This window comes from Mustelus asterias, chromosome 15 (assembly GCF_964213995.1).
Source record: "Mustelus asterias chromosome 15, sMusAst1.hap1.1, whole genome shotgun sequence".
Lineage (NCBI taxonomy): Eukaryota > Metazoa > Chordata > Chondrichthyes > Carcharhiniformes > Triakidae > Mustelus > Mustelus asterias.
The window spans coordinates 36975946-36996221 of record NC_135815.1 but is presented as its reverse complement, the minus strand read 5'-3'; the positions used below and the strand labels follow the sequence as shown (position 1 = coordinate 36996221).

General features: G+C 45.5%; 1 protein-coding gene across 2 annotated transcripts in view; it reads left to right on the top strand.

The window, feature by feature from the left end:
• Window positions 1-20276, top strand: part of spata17 (spermatogenesis associated 17) — a 301239-nt gene that overhangs the window by 158550 nt on the left and 122413 nt on the right. The gene's annotated exons all lie outside the window — the stretch shown is intronic.

Genomic DNA, 20276 nt, shown 5'->3' with positions numbered 1-20276 from the left:
GGGGTTCAAATGCCCTTTGACTTCCTGATGATGCAATTATCTCAGTGGCGGAAAAGGTTGAGGATAGGCTTCCTGTCCAAAAGACTGAGGCCCTAAAGTGGCCAATTAACTGTCACTTAAGGGCCTCTTCCCACTGCCTCTGACACTCTATCAGCAGCGAGGGCCCCTCTGCCCAGTAAAAGCTGTCAGCTTACCTGCAGACTTAAGGGATTGGAGGTGGAGGGGCTTATTGATCGGGGACCTTGGGGTGCACAGATGCCATCCCCAACAATTTCTGTCCTCGCTAACTATTCCTCCCCTCCACGTGTCATGGCTAGCTTGATTGGCCCCCAGCAAGCCCGACCCAACTTATCTGGGCTCCAGATTGGTATCCATGATGCTGCTGTAGACTGGCCATCCACATTCCAGAAGTGGCCACCTCTCCAGGAGGCTGGGACTGAAAAGCTGCTTCTTGGAGGCCAGGGGGGGGAGGCTCTTGGGGGGCTGGGGCCTCCATCCTTAAAGGGATGCGAATCCCGATGCCAGTAGTTGATTGGTGATAGGCACAAAATCAGGTCAGGCCCTCGGAAACTGCCGAGCCATTGTTGCCATGGCTTTCTGGCCCGCTGTCAGAGCCACCGCCATCTATAACACTCAGCCGAAAGAATCTATCCTTGAAGTTTTATTGTTCGCCAGCAATACTGTGTGCGTGTGTGTGTGTGTGTGTGAGAGTGCACGTGAATGTGTGAGAGAATCTGCGTGAGTGTGTGTAAATGTGTGAGAGAGTGTATGAGTTTCTGTGTGTGTGAGAGAGAGTGTGTGTGAGTGTGCGTTCATGCAATGGTTATAAATTAGTATTCATTTTTCTTCGTCGAGGGGTCAAATTGTTTCTCTGTCCATACAGTACTTAAGTTGCTGTGTTTTGGAAAATTATTTGTTAAAAACTGACTGATAAATTCGTGTAGGTTTTCAATTAAACCTTTCAACAAAAGTGATTCTGCAGAAAACAAGAAGAAATACTGTCCAAATGTTTGCACTTATTCGCTTTTATATAAGATTTGTTTATCCAGCTGCTTAGAACCATAAATACAATGCAGAAGGAGGCCAGTTGGTCCATCGCGTCTGCACGAATTCTCCAACAGAGCATCTTACCCAGGCGCTGTCCCCATAACCCCACATATTAACCCTGCTAATCTCCCTAAGGGGCACTAAGGGGCAATTTAGCATGGCCAATCCACCTGACCTACACATCTTTGGACTGTGGGAAGAAGCCCACACAGATATGGGGAGAACGTGCAAACTCCAAACCCAAGGCTGGAATTGAACTGGGTCCCTGGCCCTGTGAAGCAGCAGTGCTAACCACTTTGCCACCCTGCTGATAGATTGCTAATTATTTGTTGTCAGCTGGAATAGTGCTGGAGCTGTGGAAGATATTCTCTTCATGTATTAACCTGATAATGACAGACACCAATTCTTTGTTCTCCCCAGGTTTTCTGTTGTATCTATCACTTTCCAAGATATGCAAAAAAATTGCTGAGTGAATATTGCTGTTTGAAAATAAAGTACATTTTATTGAAGCAATCATATAGAATCATAGAATCCCTACAGTGCAGAAGGAGACCATTCGGCCCATCAAGCCTGCACTGACAACAATCGGCACGGTGAAGCAGTGGTTAGCACTGCTGCCTCACAGCGACAGGGACCCGGGTTCAATTCCAGCCCAGGGGGTCACTATCTGTGTGAAGTTTGCACTTTCTCCCCATGTCTCCGTGGGTTTCCTCCGGATGCTCCGGTTTCCTCCCACAGTCCAAAGATGTGCGCGTTAGATTGATTGGCCATGCGAAATTGACCCTAGTGTTAGGGAGATTAGCAGGGTAAATGAGGGTTACGGGAGTAAGGCCTGGGTGAGATTGTTGTCAGTACAGTCTCGATGGGCCAAATGGCCTCCTCATGTGCTATAGGGATTCTGTAATTCTATAATCGCCCCAGGCCCTATCCTTGTAATCCCATGTATTTCCCCTGCCAATCCCCCGACACTCAGGGGCAACTTACCATGGCCAATCAACCTAACCCGCACATCTTTGGAACTTGGAAGGAAACCAGAGCACCCGTAGCATGGGGAGAACAGGCAAACCCCACACAGACAGTCACCCAGGGGCGCTATGAGGCAGCAGTGCTAACCACTGTGCCACCATGCCACCCTTTATTTTTGTTCACCATTGGAAGAGACCAAAATGTGAGTCCTGTACATTTGTTTATGGGGCAATAATATATGTTAACCTAAGGAAAATGGAGAGAATGCGGATTTGAGGAGGTATTGGGTCAGTTTCTGTTTGGGCGCAGCAGTATGAAGCCATGGCAATTTTAACTCCCATGCCTCATTAACCTGATGCCAATCCACTTCCCACCCAGAATGGACCAAGAGTTATTGCCAACCTCAGGATGAGGAGTATTAAGATTCCACTACGCACACCCTCTCCACAACACCATTTTTCCAGAAGACAATTGCAAAATAATGAAGTCAGTGTGTATAGAGAAACTTATAAATCAGATCTGCTGGCCCTGACAACCACCTTCACCCCACTCCACCCACACCTTCCCGTGTGCTGTCTGATTGCTTCCTCTTCCTACTGCCCAGCTGCTGTTGACAGACCCCTAGAATACCCCAGGCAGGAAAACTCCATGTTGTATGCCTCGGTTCTGCCAAAAACCAAGCTTCTCTGCCGCAATCTTACTGATCCACAGGACAATCCTTCTTGAAATTCAGGCGTTGTTCCCTTGGGTTGCTGAATCCCAGAATAATTCCCCCATTGGCAACCGATACGCGGAATTATTTCCAGTGCTGATAAACTGGAAGGAACTTCCCACCCCCTCCAGCGCCCTCCTTGCAGCACCCCATCGCAATAGTACTAAACACTAATGCTTTGGGTCTCAGTGCGGGGGGAGGCAGGAAGTTGGAGGGACTCCTACCACAGAGTGTAATGGGTAAACTCGCCAAATCGCTTGTCGTCACGCTCATTAACTTTGACGCCAAATCGCGTGGCAGGGCGGGTAGAAAGTCATGTGCCCCACCATCATATCCGGGTGCCATATTTAAACGGCACTGAGGCATTAAAACCATAGAAATAGGCCATTCGGCCCATCGAGTCTGCATCAATTCTCCAAATGAGCATCTTACCCAGATCTCCCCCCCAATCCCTGTAATCCCATGCATTTATCATGGCTAATCTACCTAACCTACACAACCTTGGACACTAAGGGGCAATTTGGCATGGCCAATCCACCTAATCTGGACTGTGGGAGGAAACCCACGCAGACACGTGGAGAATGTGCAAACTTCATACAGACAATCACCCAAGGTCTGAAACGAACCCGAGTTCCTGATACTGTGAGGCAGAATGCCTCCCCCATTCATTCATGCATCACACAAAGACTCTGCAAGACGGGAAGCAGCAGATTTGTCATCCAGGAGGCAGGAGGCATTGGCCACATCTTCAGCGATATCTCACTGCAGACTCTACTGCAGGCCATGGAGGACTGGAAGGACGTCATGTTTCCAAGGGATGGAAGAAGACCCACCTGTCTCACCACACCTGCTTGGGAGGAGATTGCCAGGGTGGCCAATGCCACATCTGTACAATGGAAGGCCGCCTTGCAGTGCAGAAAGTGAATGAATGACCCAATCTGTGCTGCCAGAGTAAGTAAATCCTCTACTCCCCATACTCACCTCACTGAATGGATACTGGGATGTGGGCATCAATGGCAAGGCCAATACCTGCACTGTCCTTGCATAAAAGCCCTTCACAAGGTGCTGGGGTGATGCCTCAGAGCCCCATTGTGGTCCATGTGGCCAGCTGGTAGGGAGGCAATTGCAGTTTGCTGATGCAGCCACAATGAAGGCACAAGTTGTTTGTGGGCGGTGGTGGTTGACATAGAGGGCAACTGGCTGATGCTTCTGATGCCATGTCTCTGTTGTCCTTGTTTTCTAGCTGTCAGAACCCATGGGTCTAGAGGGTGCTGCCGAAGTAGCTGTGGGAACTAGCTGCAGTGCATCTTTCATATGGCACTCACAGTTGCCAATGGGTCAGTGCTGGAGGGACCCATGTTTGATATCCAGATTCCTGAGTGCTGTTGGATTTATACCTATCCAGCCAAGTGGACAGTGTTCCTTCAAAACTTGTGCCTTGTCCATGATAGACAGGCTTTGTGAACTCACACGATTACTCATTAGACAGAGAATTAGCAGCATGCAATCTGCACCGATATCAGAAGTTCTCACAAACCATTGTCTATCTTTATGCAGGAGAAGCCAGCACACAATAGGTGCGGGAGGGGGAAGATGGGAGAGATCATGCCCAAAAATCTGCTCCCTCATACAATATGAACAGTGTCTACCTGAGTGAGAGCCTATATTGAACTGATCTAAGATGGCAGCCCACAAAGAGTTTGCCTCATGGCTGAGTCACATGACCACAGCAAGTCAGATTGGACATGTAGTACTGTTGCACTTCAAAACCCAAACATCCCCTTTTCATACCGAACAAAATACACCAACACAGAAGATCTTGGACGAGGATGAGAACACTGAATTCTTACCTCGAGAACCATCACTATATTCCTGCACCCTTCACCAGCCCAGAGACATTCGCCTTTGGGTCGTAGATCTAGTTTAGATTGAGCCTTATATTCTGGTGGCCACTTCACGGACATGTGTCCACAACAGGAGGAGGCAATGACAGCCAAGGTCTCCAGCATTCAGGGGAATGCTGGTGAAGAGGCCCCTTCTAAGTCTGAGTCAGTGATGAACCTTATGGAGCAGTCATGGAAAGATTACTGAAGATGGAGCAAGAAGCAGGGGAACATCAGGCAAAGGTATCAGAGACCCTTAACAAAGTGGCACGTGAGGCGGAGGTTTCCATCCAGCTGCTCTTTGATGTGGTGGCACCAATATGGGTGTGCACTGAGGTCTCAATGGGGAGGATAGCAGATGCCATGGAGACCATGGCCCAGCGGAACACCCAATTTCTGCCGGAGATGCACTCAAACCTGCATTTCACTGCTGTAGCCATGGTTGAGCTCGTGTGGTGGCTATGCAAATGTGGAATTGGGTGCCTCCACCTTCTTCCAAGTGCCCCTTCTCCCAAGGAGCCAAAGAGAGGCACTCAGGAACCCAAAGGGAGGAGAAGCATCAGGTGGACCTCCTGGGGCCTCCACCCAGGACTCTCCAAGAGCATCCAGGTGTTCCGAGTCCCCTCTGCCTGTGAACCCAGCCTCTGGGACCACTGATAATGCACCTACCCCAGGGCAGGAGACCCAAAGAAGACTGGGGTCCTCTCAGGCCTTGGGCCTCCACAGGACAACTACCAAAGTCTTCAGAGACATCAGGACATTGTGGTCAGAAGGCTACCTTCACTTCTGCTACAGATGTCAGGGAAGCATATAGATCCACTGGTAGGGTAAGGATAATGAAAATTCTAAGTTAACTCCAGTAGTACGAGTGTGCAAATGATATAAATAGTTGATATTCCTTTGTAAATGTGTAATTCATTGCACTTTACGGAGGTCTGCTGGGTTTTTCTTGCTGCTGTTTGTGTTAATGCCGATATACACTCACCCACTCCACTCACTTTCAAGGGGGCAACCAAGGCTGCGTCCATCCCTCTGAACCCTGCCTGTGCATGGAGGTATCCAACTCTGCCAAGGCCCTTGTGAGCCATGTGCGAGAATCCACCCACTCACACTGTTTCATTTCCTTCCAATGTCTTTCTGAGTCGAAAGAAATATCTTCCCCTTGTCTGGACTGCTCACTAGGGTTCCCCTCCTCTTGTGGTCCATATAGGACAAAGGCACAACTGAGGTCCACCACAGTGCTCATTTAAATTTGATTAGTTATATGCTAAACAGGTTCCCAACGGCCTTCAGCAGAAATGACAACCCGCCATTCCACCACCATGCCAGTCTGAACCGCAAGTTCCCGCCATCATGTTCTGCCGTCAAGAGTCCAATTTTTGTTTCATCCCATTGTAATCTCTGCCCCCGTTTGTAATGAACCCTACCAATGGCAGGGCATAAAATTCCAGCCTATGTGCCTGACATTCTGAGCGGCCATCACACCAACTCAAATCTGGCTGCATGGAAGCCCCATCCACCATGGCAATGGAGGTAGTCCTCATTCCAGATTGTGGCCAGATGGTTAGAGTGTGCTGCCAGCAGCTCTAAAACTCATAGTCATTCCCCAGCTTTTCCCTCAAACCCAATGTGAGCTAGCAAACAGATTTTCAGTTTGAATAGGAACTCAGGTTACGAGTAAAATAAAGCAGCTTAACCTCTCTGGGAATACCAGGATATGGGTTTAATGCTAGAAGATGGCATTGAGAGAGAGGCATTGAGAGAGAGACATTGACAGCCATGAACTAGTTAGGTTGTGGAGCAGGCTTGAGGGGTTGAAAGGCCTACACCTGCTCCTATGTTCCTACACTCACCTCTGTTTGTGAAAGAATGGAGGCTTTTTAACTCGGCTGATGTTCTGGGGACCCGGGTTCGAATCCTACATAGCAGATGATGGAATTTGAATTCAATAAAAAAAAATCTGAAATTGAGTCGACTGATGATCATGAAACCATTGTCGATTATTGGAAAAACCCAGCTGGTTCACTAATGTCCTTTAGGGAAGGAAGTCTGCCATCCTCATCAGGTCTGGCCTGCATCTGACTCCAAAACCACAGGGATGTGGTTGACTCTCAATCACCCTCGGGCAGCTAGAGATGGGCAATAAATGCTGGCCAGCCAGTGACGCCCATGTCCCACAAATGAATATTTAAAAAAAGCTCATACCTACTTTCAGATGGCAAAAGTTCCATTGAAGTCTCATCAGGACAGAATTCCTGTTGTAGTTGAGAAATCCTCAGAACTATATCCTTTTAGTATAGGAAGGCCAGGCAGAAGATCCACCCATCCCTCGTGTCCGCTTACCAGAAAATGGCAAAATTTAAAGAAACAGGATTGTCCCAAGATCTGATTCTAATGGGTTAATTCATAGGAATGAAAGCAACCTCACTGCGTGGACATTTCTTTAAGACGTAAGACTATTTGAGTAACAGAGAGACAGAATTGACATGTCAGCTGGAAATGAGAGCTATCAGGGATTGCTACTTTGGGAACTTATGTCTGTAGTCCCTTTTCAAGAAGGTTAGAATAACTGTTATTTTGCTAATAGACTTACCAAAAGAAGCAGATTTGAAAAGACACTTTGATTCTTGGGAATAATCTAAAATTTAGCACTTTTGAACTAGAGCTGGATGTCAATTTCAACTGACAAAATACATATCCAGTGGAGAACTTTGCACATAATATTACACGACAGGTATTTAACATTAAACACCAATTAAACACCACATACAACCCCATATCAGATACTGCATATAAATGTTAGCATTTTTTATGTTCCAATTCACCAATCCTGATACAGAAGTTCTCAGTTCAATTTTACTTTAATCCAAATTAATTTAAGAGTAACATGCTGTTAAAATCTCTGCATCTGTATCAACTGAAATAAGTTGAATTGGAGCTCCCCCAATTATAGTTAACTCCACAGATATGCCCTACATTTTGTGATCTACACATGCCACTTACATTCACAAAACCAAGCAACGAATTTGATTTTTGTGGCAGTTAAAAGACCAAGCCATGTTGAATAGTAGGAAGTACAGATGTACTGCCAAGGATAGGGGGCAGGATTCTCCCAAAATAATTCTAAGTTCCCAACATGCGGGAAAATGGGATTAAATCCTACTGGTTTTTTCAGTGTGATTTCCAGAATGAATTTCCCACACTCTGTGCATCACAGAGTGCCCTAGCGTGATTCACTCTGAAAATCAGGGGTGGGGCTTATTCCTGCCCGAGAGACCGGCAGCTTAGTGCTGAGCGGGCCATTGTGCATGCACCAATCAGTCAGAGCAAATATTGGTGCATGTACAGTGGCCCTGCATTGCTGGCCTCCAGATCGCTGGCCAGCCCGAACGCTAATCAGCCCCGCAATGCCTGTCACTGGCCTATCATTCCCCCCACCCCCTGATTGCTGGCCTCCCAGACCTTCCCGGATCAGGCCTTATGTCCCCACCCCCACCAGACAGTCCTGACCCCCCTCAACCCACGATGACCATCCCTGACATCCCCCCACCCCCGGCAGCCCAAACCCCCTCCCCCTGCTGGCCAGCTCCGATTGACCTCACTTCCTCCCTCCCCCACCAATCCTCTGGCAGAATGGTAGCGAGTTCCACCCCCCCCCCCAATAGGCCCCAGCCCCAATCAATCCTGCCCCTTCTAGCTCCACCCCATTGGCACTGCCCGATGCTGGTGGGCAGGACCACGGTGCCCCTTGGGCAGTGCCAGTTTGCCCCTTGGGCAGTGCTAGGGTGCCAGGCTGACTCGGCCAGGCTGGCATTGTCCAAGGGGCACCCCCCTCAATGGCCTCTCTTTCCTTCCGCGGGGTCGGGCCGCCTATTCCCTGTCATTGGCAAGTAGTAGTAAATCCTGCTGGATGGAACAACTCATGGCGGGGGGAAGAGGTGCTAGCAGGCCCGGAGAATGTAACCCCAGGCCCATATTATCATATGGAAATAGAGATTTCCATATGATAATCATCTCTGCACCAATTTCCAGTGCAGAACTGATTACGTGAAATATCTTAGTCTCGTAGATGCGCGGAGGCCAGGGCGCCCACCTGGAAGCCCGCAAAACGGCCGCCGCTGATAGCTCCCAGCTTGCCACTACTCAAACAGCGTAGTGGTCTGGGAGAATCACCCTGGGATGTCTCCATCACAGGTCGCTGTAGAAGCATACAAACCAGACCAGGGTTCGTGTCCCATGAGTAGTTTATCAAATAATAAGTAATTTTATTTATTTTCAAAAACATGATGGAGAGAATAGCCAGAATCAGTAGCTATGTGCAAATTGCAAAGATGACAGGGAAAGTTTTGATAGATTGTAAAACTAGTGCTAGATATGTAGGCGGCTCAAAATATATCGCTCCCTGAATAAATAAAGTCCAGTTCTTTTTATAGTAATAACTAAATGCATCAAAGATAAGTTATTTGCAAATAAATTCAGAGGTCTCTTTGGGTTTCGATTTTGTTTGAGAATTCCAGCATTCCCAAATTAAATCATATATTTCCAGTCAATGTTATGTTTTGGCAGTCGTCCTATTAAATTTGCAACAATTTCCTAATTCTTCTTTGAATATGTGAAAATGCACTGACAAAGCTACTGAGAGAAAAGAAATTAGCTGCTACTTTCTAAATGATAAAGGGACCAAGGCTTTTTGTGCCTGCGTTCATCAAATTGCCTCTTAGCGTCAGGGGGATTAGCAGGGTAAATACGTAGAGTTACGGGGTTAAGGCCTGGGTGCGATTGTTGTCAGTGCAGGCTCAATGGTCGAATGGCCTCCATCTGCACTGTAGGGATTCTATGATCAGTTTGTGGTTTTCCACCCGTTGAACTTTAAATGATGAAAAATTGCAAGCTAGTGGGCACAGAAAGAGAAATCCTCAGTTATAATCTTTCCGATACCATTTCAAATCATTCCTCGTTGTGTCAAAACTTCTACCCTTCACTCATTTTTATTCTTCTTCATAAAAGCAGTAGAATTAGAAGGAAAATAAACAATATCGCAATGAAACCTCCATCAACCGTTTTAGTGAAAAAAAAACGCAAATCAAAATGCCATTAAGTTCTGGGGGTTATCTTTTGTCCACCGGGTGACACAATGGCACAATGGTTAGCACTGCTGCCTCACAGCACCAGGAACTCGGGTTCAATTCCTGGCTTGGGTCACTGTCTGTGCAGAGTCTGCATGTTCTCCCTGTGTCTGTATGACTTTCCTCCAGGTGCTCTGGTTCCCTTCCACAGTCCAAAAGACGTTCTTGGTAAGTACGTTGGCCATGCTAAATTCTCCCTCAGTGTACCCGAACAGGTGCTGGAGTGTAGCAACTAGGGGATTTTCACAGTAACTTTATTGCAGTGTTAATGTAAGCCTACTTGTGACACTAATAAATAAACTTCAACTTCAAACTTCATTATCTGTATCTTCTACAAAGAAAATCCAACAAAGGATCTACAAGCATCCTCTTAAAAGGGCACCTCTCGCAAAAAATAAATGGGCAGCCTATCCAAACTAAGGTCAATATCTGATCATTTCAATGAAAATCATCATTTTGCAGGTGATAATTGCCATGCTAACCAAATCCCAAAGGGAAACTTAGCAAGCTATCACAACACTTTTCAATTTCAATTTTACTATGATAAGATATGTGTGCTGAAATCATGATTCACAAATTCCTGTCACACTTTTGGAGATTTTACTTCAACACACAAGGTTACATTTACACAGGTAAAATTACTCTTCCAGAACATTTGCCCCAAAACATTTTTATCCAGTTTGACTCACAAATAAACAGCCCTTTAGGCAACAGTCCTGATATCTATAAAAATTCCAGTAATATTGCCCCAAGGCACAACCCACTGTGGCTACAGGGAAGGTATTTTGCAGAGACTCTCCTCTCACTCGGCTGTGAAAATGCAAGGCTTTAAAACAAAACCCTGCTTTCTTGAACAAACAGCCATTTCTCTCGGGTGGCTGAAGGCTGCTCTTCTCACTTCTTCTCAGGTCTGTCCCAGCACAGCACTCTCATCCGGAGATCTTACATGGCCATGCATGGCACAGCTTCCAACCCCTCTTTAAATACGCTTTTTCTTTTCCATCTTTTCCCATTATCTGTATCCTTCTTTGAAAATTACATTTACCACATTATAAAAACCTTTTATGTTCTCCTGATGGCCACTACGTTTGGATAAAATAAAATATAATAATTTTGTCTGATTTCCCAATAAAATTCAACAGCTAAAATCCAAATCCTCACTTATCTCCTTATGCAAATTTCTACCCAAGTTGTGTTTACTTGTAGAACATCCACTTGGCCCCACTCACTTCAAATGCTTGCTTTTCATGTCTAGTCCTTTTCATGGTCTCAATTCCATAGACACTCAGAGTGTAATTCTCCCATCTGTAGACAAAGTTCCATGGTGGGGGCAGGAATATGGAGTATTTCTTGCTGCAGAGGCTGGTGAGAAAATACGCCAACTCTTCCAGCCCTGATCTCATTAATTATGCAGCCAGGTAATTTGTACTGTATCCCATGGCAGGACTGGCCTGATGGCTCATAGACTGCCATCCTATCTAAGTGCCATATTGAAAAGGTGCCCAACATCACTGACCCATTATTGAAGAAAGAATATGGACTTCCTGAAAATGAAGATGGATCTCCAGGAAGCTTAAGAGGCTAGGAGATGGACACCATGCAAGGACACTGAGGGGGGAATTTTCTAGTCCTGCCCGCCACGGGAATCGTAGAGTGTGAGGGCGTGGACCATGCAAAGGTCCATGGACCTCAAGTGACATTTTCCGGTTTTGGGACAGGCGTTGCTGGAAAATCCAGCTACTAACCTGGAAGGTCCACCTGATTTAATTTGATTTGATTTATTATTGTCACATGTATTAGTATACAGTGAAAAGTATTGTTTCTTGCACCTTATACAGACAAAACATACTGTACATAAAGAAAGAAAGGAGAGAGTGCAGAATGTAGTGTTACAGTCATAGCTAGGGTGTAGAGAAAGATCCAAATCTGTAAGAGATTGAATTAAAGCATTGTTAGAGAGTATAAAAGAGTTGGAATAAAGTTTTAAAAGCATAGAACAAGAGTAAAAGATAGAATTAGAAGGTATGCTGGGCACAGCTTGCAAGAAGTCACCACACTCAGGGGCCATCTTTGTCTTTTTAGTGCCTTTTCTGCCCATGGGGATTTTGGGAGAATTCTGCCCTCAGTCTTAAGCATTCTTAAATTAGTCTCACGGACACACACACAACACACAGAGACACATACACACAGGCACATACACACACTTTCCACACACCAGCACAATATCCTCAAAAATATTAAAATAATAACATTTATATCACAATTTGGATTGATGATTTAATAATCTAGATAATAGATTAGGGTAGTTAATTCCCTCTTAACATTCTCCCTAGATTTATCTTTTATATGAGTGCTGTTCATGCTGCTGTATCCTGATTTGGGATTTTCAGAAGTTTTTCATCTCCACAATGTGATACTCAAAGGGATAGCATGTGACATTTTTTAATATACATTTTTCTGCAGGGAATAATACGATGTCATCTGGAGAGAAATAATTTTTGTTTCATGTTCTTACATTTTTCCTTGGAAAGTTGAATGTTGTTTTGATGGATTTCAGCTCTTGGTGAACTCCTCACTGGGATCACACGGAGAGTCGCTAACTTCGGAATCTTGGCATATCGGAACAATTTAGGGGCAGTTACTGGGCTGTAGCAGGTCATTGGTAGAGTGATTGGTTGAACTTACTGTTCCATTGTTGCTTTGAACTGTTGTATTGCAAAATACTTTCATTTGTTTGATGTCTTAAGACCACAAGACATAGGAGAAGAATTAGGCCATTCGGCCCATCGAGTCTACTCCGCCATTCAATCATGGCTGATATTTTTCTCATCCCCATTCTCCTGCCTCCTTTCTTCTTTAAATTTGACCAGAAAAATGTTGCTCGATATATACTGATAATGGTTGTTGTATATTATATAATTTGAAGATATCTAGTTGGAACGCTTCCTGCCTTGCATATTGATTTACACAAGGGAAAAGCGGCCTTTCAGACTATCTTTGCACAGGGTGGCAGCATGGAATTGCAGCTTTTTGAAAAGGAATTTCCTGAGTATTGTTAATGTGGTTTTCGGCTCTTACAGAGAAACCCAAGTGCCCAGGATCTATAAAAAAAGACTTGAGTGATTAAGTGATTGTTATTATTTCTTTAGTGCACTGTCCTGATAAGACAGCTGAGCGCCAGGAGGAATTTAATATTGGTGATTGGATACAAGAATTTGAATTATCTGACCAGGCTTTAGTGGCCCTTGGGGAAAAGGGGTTCTCTTCAAAATGAGCATATTCTAAATTGACCCCTGAGATGATTAAAAAGTAGTTTATTAAGTCGATTACTCTGGCACAACATATGCTGTTGATTGATGCAGTAGCTGTTTCCTGATCTGCTAGTCAATTACTATTGGAACAGATTGGCGAGGCAGGTGCTCCCTCCACTTCTGTGGAGATTTCAGGGGAGCAGTTAAATCCAATCTTTCTTCAAGTTTTATTGAGCTTGCTTCTAGTGCAGTTTGAGTACCTCACCTCAGTTGGAGCTTAGTTTACTTTATCATTGGCCAAATGTACAAAGGACAGTGCCATATTTATTGGACAACCATAATCAGAATCTATCTGCCCCAGCACTCGGGCTGATGTAATCTGGCTGCTTGTTGGTATGACAATCCAACTGGTCCAAAAGAAATGGGTAATAAATGACTCTATTCCTGATGATGAGCATCCTGAATATTGTAAACCTGGCATCTTCAAATGGCTACCAAGCCAAGCATTGTAATGCTTGAAATGTGCTGAAGATTCTCTTTCACATGTAGTGGAAGGATTTCAAAGGATGGTATGGGAGAATAACCATTCAACTAAAATCTGGCTGGGGGGGGGGTGGGATTTTCCCATCCCACCCGCCACGGGAATCATAGCGGGTGGGGGAGGCGGGCCATGCAAAGGTCCATTGACCTCGAGCGGGATTCTCTGGTTTTGGGGCGAGCGCGGCTGGAGTATCCCACCCCAGTTAAAATGATGACTATGAAACCACTGTCTATTGTCGGAAAATCCCATCTGGTTCAATAATATTCTTTGGGAAGGTAGTCTATCATCCTTACCTAGTTGGGCCTATATGTAACTCCAGATCCACAGCAATGTGGTTGACTCTGAAATGCCCTCAGGGATAGGCAATAAATTCTCTCTCAGCCAGCGACCCATGAACGAACAATAAATCCTCCCCCTTTCCCCCACTTCAATTAGTCCTGTAAAATGGTTCCTAGAAAGTGTATATTTGGAACATTTTTTTTTATCCCCATGGTTCTAAGATTATAAGTATACTGAAATATTATAACTGTTAAATTGGAACATAGTTATTTATTTTACAGCAAAAAATTATAAGTAAAAGAAAGTGTATTTTTATCTATGATGTAACATAGTGTTAGCTTCATTAATTGTATTAAGACATGAGAAAAAGAGCTTCATTTTTAAAAAACTCTTACCCTAGATTAATTTAATGTCATTCTTACAGATTTTATTCAGTATTATCTGTGTCTGATGCCTGAGAGGCCAAGCCTTTCAATTCGAGTACAATAATCTTGTGGGCTCTGTTTAATTATCAGTGGCATTCAACTACATTCAACTGAAAGTAATTTCAATCTGGCAGCCCAATCGGTTTTTGGAAGGCATTTATTTAACTGTCTTGTTCAAATTAGTGAGTCAGTTCATAACTTTCAAAGGGTGATAGTCAAACCAGATAGCTATTGTACAAAGTAAGTAAAGAAAAATAATTGTCAGTGAAAAGTATTACTGATCTTATAGAAAAGTACAGCAGTTTAAATAATGTAATGAATGCCTTCAAAACCCTGGCCGCGATTCTCCAATCCCACTGTGCTCATTTTTTAGTGCAGCGAGCCAGGAGAATCTTGCAGGGGGCAATATGCACAATTCGTGCATGCGTTCCTGCTGTGCTAGCATCTCCCAGCATTGGATTTCCGGCCGCGTCACATCGGCGCCAGAAATCAGCGGGAAGGTGGGGTAAGTATTTAAATAGTTATTTCAGTGTAATTTGAATGTGATTAACGGGCCGCGAACTGAAGTCTCTGGACCCGCTAGCATCTCCCCCTGTGCCAGAGTGGTTCACTCCAGCGGGGTTGACAGTAGCTCCCCACTACTGGGGAACTGGTGACCCGACCCCACTGTATGAAGGGGGGCAATCAGGGCCTCCCAGGGGGTGAGGGGGTGGTGCCCCTGGGCATTGGCACCCTGGCAATGCCAGCCTAGGCCCACTGGCACTGCCGAAGGGGCAAACTGCCAATGCCGAGGGTGCACCTTGGCACTGCCCATTTGGCATGGGGCAGTGCCAAGGGGGTGGGCCCAAGTGAGGTGGGACCTAGAGGGCGCAGTTTGATGCGGGCAGGGCTTTGGGGGGGGGGGGCAATTGGTGAGGGCGGGGGATGGTTCCATTGCCACTCTGCAGTCAGGATCGCTGGGGTAAGGAAGGAGTGATGTGGAGGTGCCGACGTTGGGGACTGGGGTAAGCACAGTAAGAAGTCTCCCAACACCAGGTTAAAGTCCAACAGGTTTATTTGGTAGCACAAGCCACAAGCTTTTGGAGCACTGCCCCTTCATCAGGTTAGTGGGAGCTGAAGGAAGGAGCTGAAGTGAAGGAAGGAGGCCAGCGATCGGAGCAGACTGGGGATGGCGGGGGCGGGGGGGAGGTGCAGCCTGCTGGGGGAGCGGCATTGTGCGCAGAGGGGGTCAGGATTTTGGGATTGCAGGTGGCGGGGGGGGGGTGGGGGGGGGGATAACTATCGTGGACAGATGGTTGAAATTGGGAGTGGGGGCTGGAGATCGGGGCTGGGCCTGGGACTGGGGGTGTTTGGAGCTGGGCCTGGGAATGGTCGGGGGGGCCAATGATCGGGCCATGGGGGTCGGAGAGCTGGCATTGCAGGGGTCTTGGAGCTGACCAGCGATTGAGCTGGCCAGCAAACAGGAGGCTGGCAGCGAGGGGCCACTGTGCATGCGCTGATCTCTGTACTGACAGATTGGTGCATGCACAATGGCTTGCTCAGTGCACTGATTTCAGCCTCTCCGGCGGAGAGCCCCTAGGTTTTAATGATATTCACGCTGGTGGCCTTTGCAGTGCACAGAGTGTGGGAGATTCATCTCTGAACTCCAAAAAAACCATGAATTACTCCTGTTTTCACGCGAATTTGACACTTAGAATTTTTTTGGGAGAATTCCACCCCCTGATTCAGATACAGTACCATACCATACCATAGAACGCATCCTTTCTGGATATATCACAGCTTGGTATGGCTCCTGTTCTGACCAAGACCACAAGAAACTACAAAGGGTTGTGAACGTAGCCCAGTCCATCATCCAAACCAGCCTCCCATCCATTGACTCTACACTTCCCGCTGCCTCGGAAAAGCACCCAGCATGATCAAGGACCCCACGCACCTTAGACATACTCTCTTCAACCTTCTTCCGTCAGGAAAAAGATACAAAGATCTCAGATCATATACCAACCGACTCAAAAAAAGCTTCTTCCCTCCTGCCATCATATGTTTGAATGGACCTATTTTATACTAAGTTGATCTTTCTCTATACCCTAACGATGACTGCAACATTATATTCTGCACCCTCTCCTTTCCTTCTCCCCTATGTACTCTATGAATGGTATGCTTTGTGTGTATAGTGCACAAGAAACAATACTGTTCACTGAATAGCAATACATGTGACAATAATAAATCAAATCAAATCAGTAAGATCCAGCTAAGGTTCAGAATTACCAATAATATAGGTAACCTAAAATTATAATTTGTTGGATCTTTTACTGCATAATACACTGTTTAGCTGTTAAAGCCAAAGTCGAGAATAATCCTATTCTGATGCCCCCTGAAGACAGTGAGGCGGTAAAACCAGCTTCTCTGTTTGTTCCCTGGGTATGCTACAAATGTAGCAAGAACAGGTAGGGACATGTTCGGCACAACTTTGTGGGCTGAAGGGCCTGTATTGTGCTGTAGTTTTTCTATGTTTCTATAAGAGGAGGAGGATTTAATGGGATATGAAACTTAAGGAGATCACCTCAGAAAGTGAAAGCCGTCTCTATGAGACTTCTGGAAGCTCCAACTCATCTCTGACTAGTTTTTTTTCAGTGGTGATTGGCTTAAATTCCACATCCGGCCAACCCCTACACTTCCTGTAAATGGTGTGACATCTGACTCATGGTGAGCTCCGCCATCCGGTATCAGAAAGTTTTTGAAACATAATTCCAACTTTCTAGGGTAAACTGGAATCAAACAAAATAACACTAGCTTTATGATCACTGGATGTTATGATTGCCCTGGTATACATGACAAAAATTAGAGACTAACTATGATGTCATGTCCCCTCAGCCTCCTTATCCATTTGGCTCATCGCATAATCCTTCAGATATGCTAGATGACCCTGGGTGAAGGGCCTGTATTGTGCTGTAGTTTTTCTGTAGGGCGGCACGGTGGCACAGTGGTTAGCACTGCTGCTTCACAGCTCCAGGGACCTGGGTTCGATTCCCGGCTTGGGTCACTGTCTGTGTGGAGTTTGCACATTCTCCTCGGGATATGTAGGGATATGGGGATAGGGCCTGGGTGGGATTGTGGTCGGTGCAGACTCGATGGGCTGAATGGCCTCTTTCTGTGCTGTAGGGTTTCTAAGATTCTTCTCAGATTCTAAGACCCATTCCTCAGCCTAATTTTGTGATTTAGAATTGAAGCTCTCTTAAGCCTATAATCATAACATCTTAAGGAATATGAGCAGGAGTAGGCCATTTGGCCATTTAATACAGTCAGAGCTAATCTTTTACCTCAATTCCACCTTCCCACACTATCCTCATATCCCTTCATTCCCTTACTGTCTAAGTATCTATTGATCCCTGTCTTGAATACCTACAATCCTCTGGGATAGAGAATTTCAAAGATTCACTGCATCTACCCTGTCAAGCCCCTTAAGTATTTTCTGTGTGTTAGTAAGATCATCTTTCATTCAGTGGCCTCTCATTTTCACCTAATTCATCCCCATTTTTATCATTATTTTATAGTCGCGGCACAGTGATATAGAGTAAGGAGGGAGTTGCCTGGGAGTCCTCAACATCAACTCTGAACCCCATGAAGTATGATGGCATCAGGTCAAACATGGGCAAGATAACCACCTGCTGATTACCAAACGCTGCCTCCTCTCAGTTGATGACACATTATTTCTCCATGTTGAACACCATTTGAAGGAAGCACTGAGGGTGACAAGGGCACAAAACCTACTCTGGATGTGGACTTCAATGTCCCTTCCAAGAGTGGCTTGGTAACACCACTAATTACTGAGCTGACCGAGTCCTAAAGGGCATAACTACTAGACTGAGTCTCCGCCAGGTGATAAGGGAACCAACAAGAAGCAAAAACATACTTGATCTCATTCTCATCAACCTGCCTGCTGCAGATGTATCTGTCCGTGAGAGTACTGATAGGAGTGACCACTGAACAGACCTTGTGGAGACAAATTCCCATCTTCACATTGAAGATACCGTCCACCGTGTTGCGTGCACAACCACCATGCTGAGTGAGATAGATTTCAAACAGATCTATCAACTCAAGACTGGACAACCATGAGGTGCTGTGGGCCATCAGCAACAGTAGAATTGTATTCAACCACAGCATGTAACCACAGGGCCTGGCATATCCCCTATTCTATCCCCCACTCTACCATTACTAACAAGCCAGGTGATCAACCCTGATTCAATGAAGACTTCAGGATAGCATGCCAGGAGCAGCTGGCATACCTAAGAAGACCTATCTTGCACTAAGTTGATCTTTCTCTACACCCTAGCTATGACTGTAACATTACATTCTGCACTCTCTCCTTTCCTTCTCTATGTACGGTATGCTTTGTCTGTATAGTATGCAAGAAACAACACTTTTCACTGTATACTAATACATGTGACAATAATAAATCAAATCAAACCTGCAAAGCTACAATACAGGGCTATTGTGGGCCAAATAGCATAAACAGAAAGCAATAGGCAGAGCTAAGTGATTCCACAACCAATAGATCAGATCTAAGCTCTGCAGTCATAGAGGTTTATAGCATGTAAACAGGCCCTTCGACTCAACTTGTCCATGCCGCCCTTTTATTTTAAACCCCTAAGCTAGTCCCAATTGCCCACATTTGGCCCATATCCCTCAATACCCATCTTACCCATGTAACTGTCTAAATGCTTTTTAAAAGACAAAATTGTACCCACCTCTACTACTACTACTACACAGGGATCGGTGCTGGGGCCTCAACTGTTTACCATATACATAGACGATCTGGAGGAAGGCACCGAGTGTAGGGTAACAAAGTTTGCGGATGACACAAAGATGATTGGGAAAGCGAATTGCGTGGAGGATGCGGAAAGTCTACAGAGAGATTTGGATAGGCTAAGTAAGTGGGCGAGGATCTGGCAGATGGAGTATAACGTTGACAAGTGTGAGGTTATCCACTTTGGAAGGAATAATAGTAAAATGGACTATTATTTAAATGGTGAAAAATTACAACATGCTATTGTGCAGAGGGACCTTAGGTCCTTGTGCATGAATCGCAAAAACTCAGTTTGCAGGTGCAGCAGGTGATCAAGAAGGCAAATGGAATGTTGGCCTTTATTGCGAAGGGGATGGAGTATAAAAGCAGGGAGGTCTTGCTGCAATTGTACAAGGTACTGGTGAGGCCGCAACTAGAGTACTGTGTGCAATTTTGGTCCCCTTATTTGCAGAAGGATATATTGGCCTTGGAGGGAGTACAGAGAAGGTTCACCAGGTTGATACCGGAGATGAGGGGGTTAGCTTATGAGGAGAGATTGAGTAGATTGGGCCTATACTCGTTGGAGTTTAGAAGGCTGAGGTGAGATCTTATAGAGACATATAAGATAATGAAGGGGGTAGACAGTGTAGAGGCAGAGAGATTCTTTCCACTTAGAAAGGAAACAAGAACTAGAGGACATAGCCTCAAAATAAGGGGGAGTCAGTTTAGAACAGAGTTGAGGAGGAACTTCTTCTCTCAGAGGGTAGTGAATCTCTGGAATTCTCTGCCCATTGAAGCAGTGGATGCTACCTCGTTAAATATGTTTAAGTCACAGGTAGATAGATTTCTGATCAATAAGGGAATTAAGGATTATGGGGAGCGGGCGGGTAAGTGGAACTAAACCACTATCAGATCAGCCATGATCTTATTGAATGGCTGGGCAGGCTCGAGGGGCCAGATGGCCTACTCCTGCTCCTATTTCTTATGTTCTTATGTTACCTCTGGCAGCTTGTTCCAGACACTCACCACCCTCTGTATGAAAACATTGTCCCTCTGGACACTTCTGTATCTTTCCCCTCTCACCTTAAACCTATGCCCTCTAGTTTTAGACTCCCCTACCTTTGGGAAAAGATGTTGACTATCTAGCCGATCTGTGCCCCTCATTATTTTGTAGACCTCTATGAGATCACCCCTCAGACTTCTACGCTCCAGAGAAAAAAGTCCCAGTCTATCCAGCCTCTCCTTATAACTCAAACCATCAAG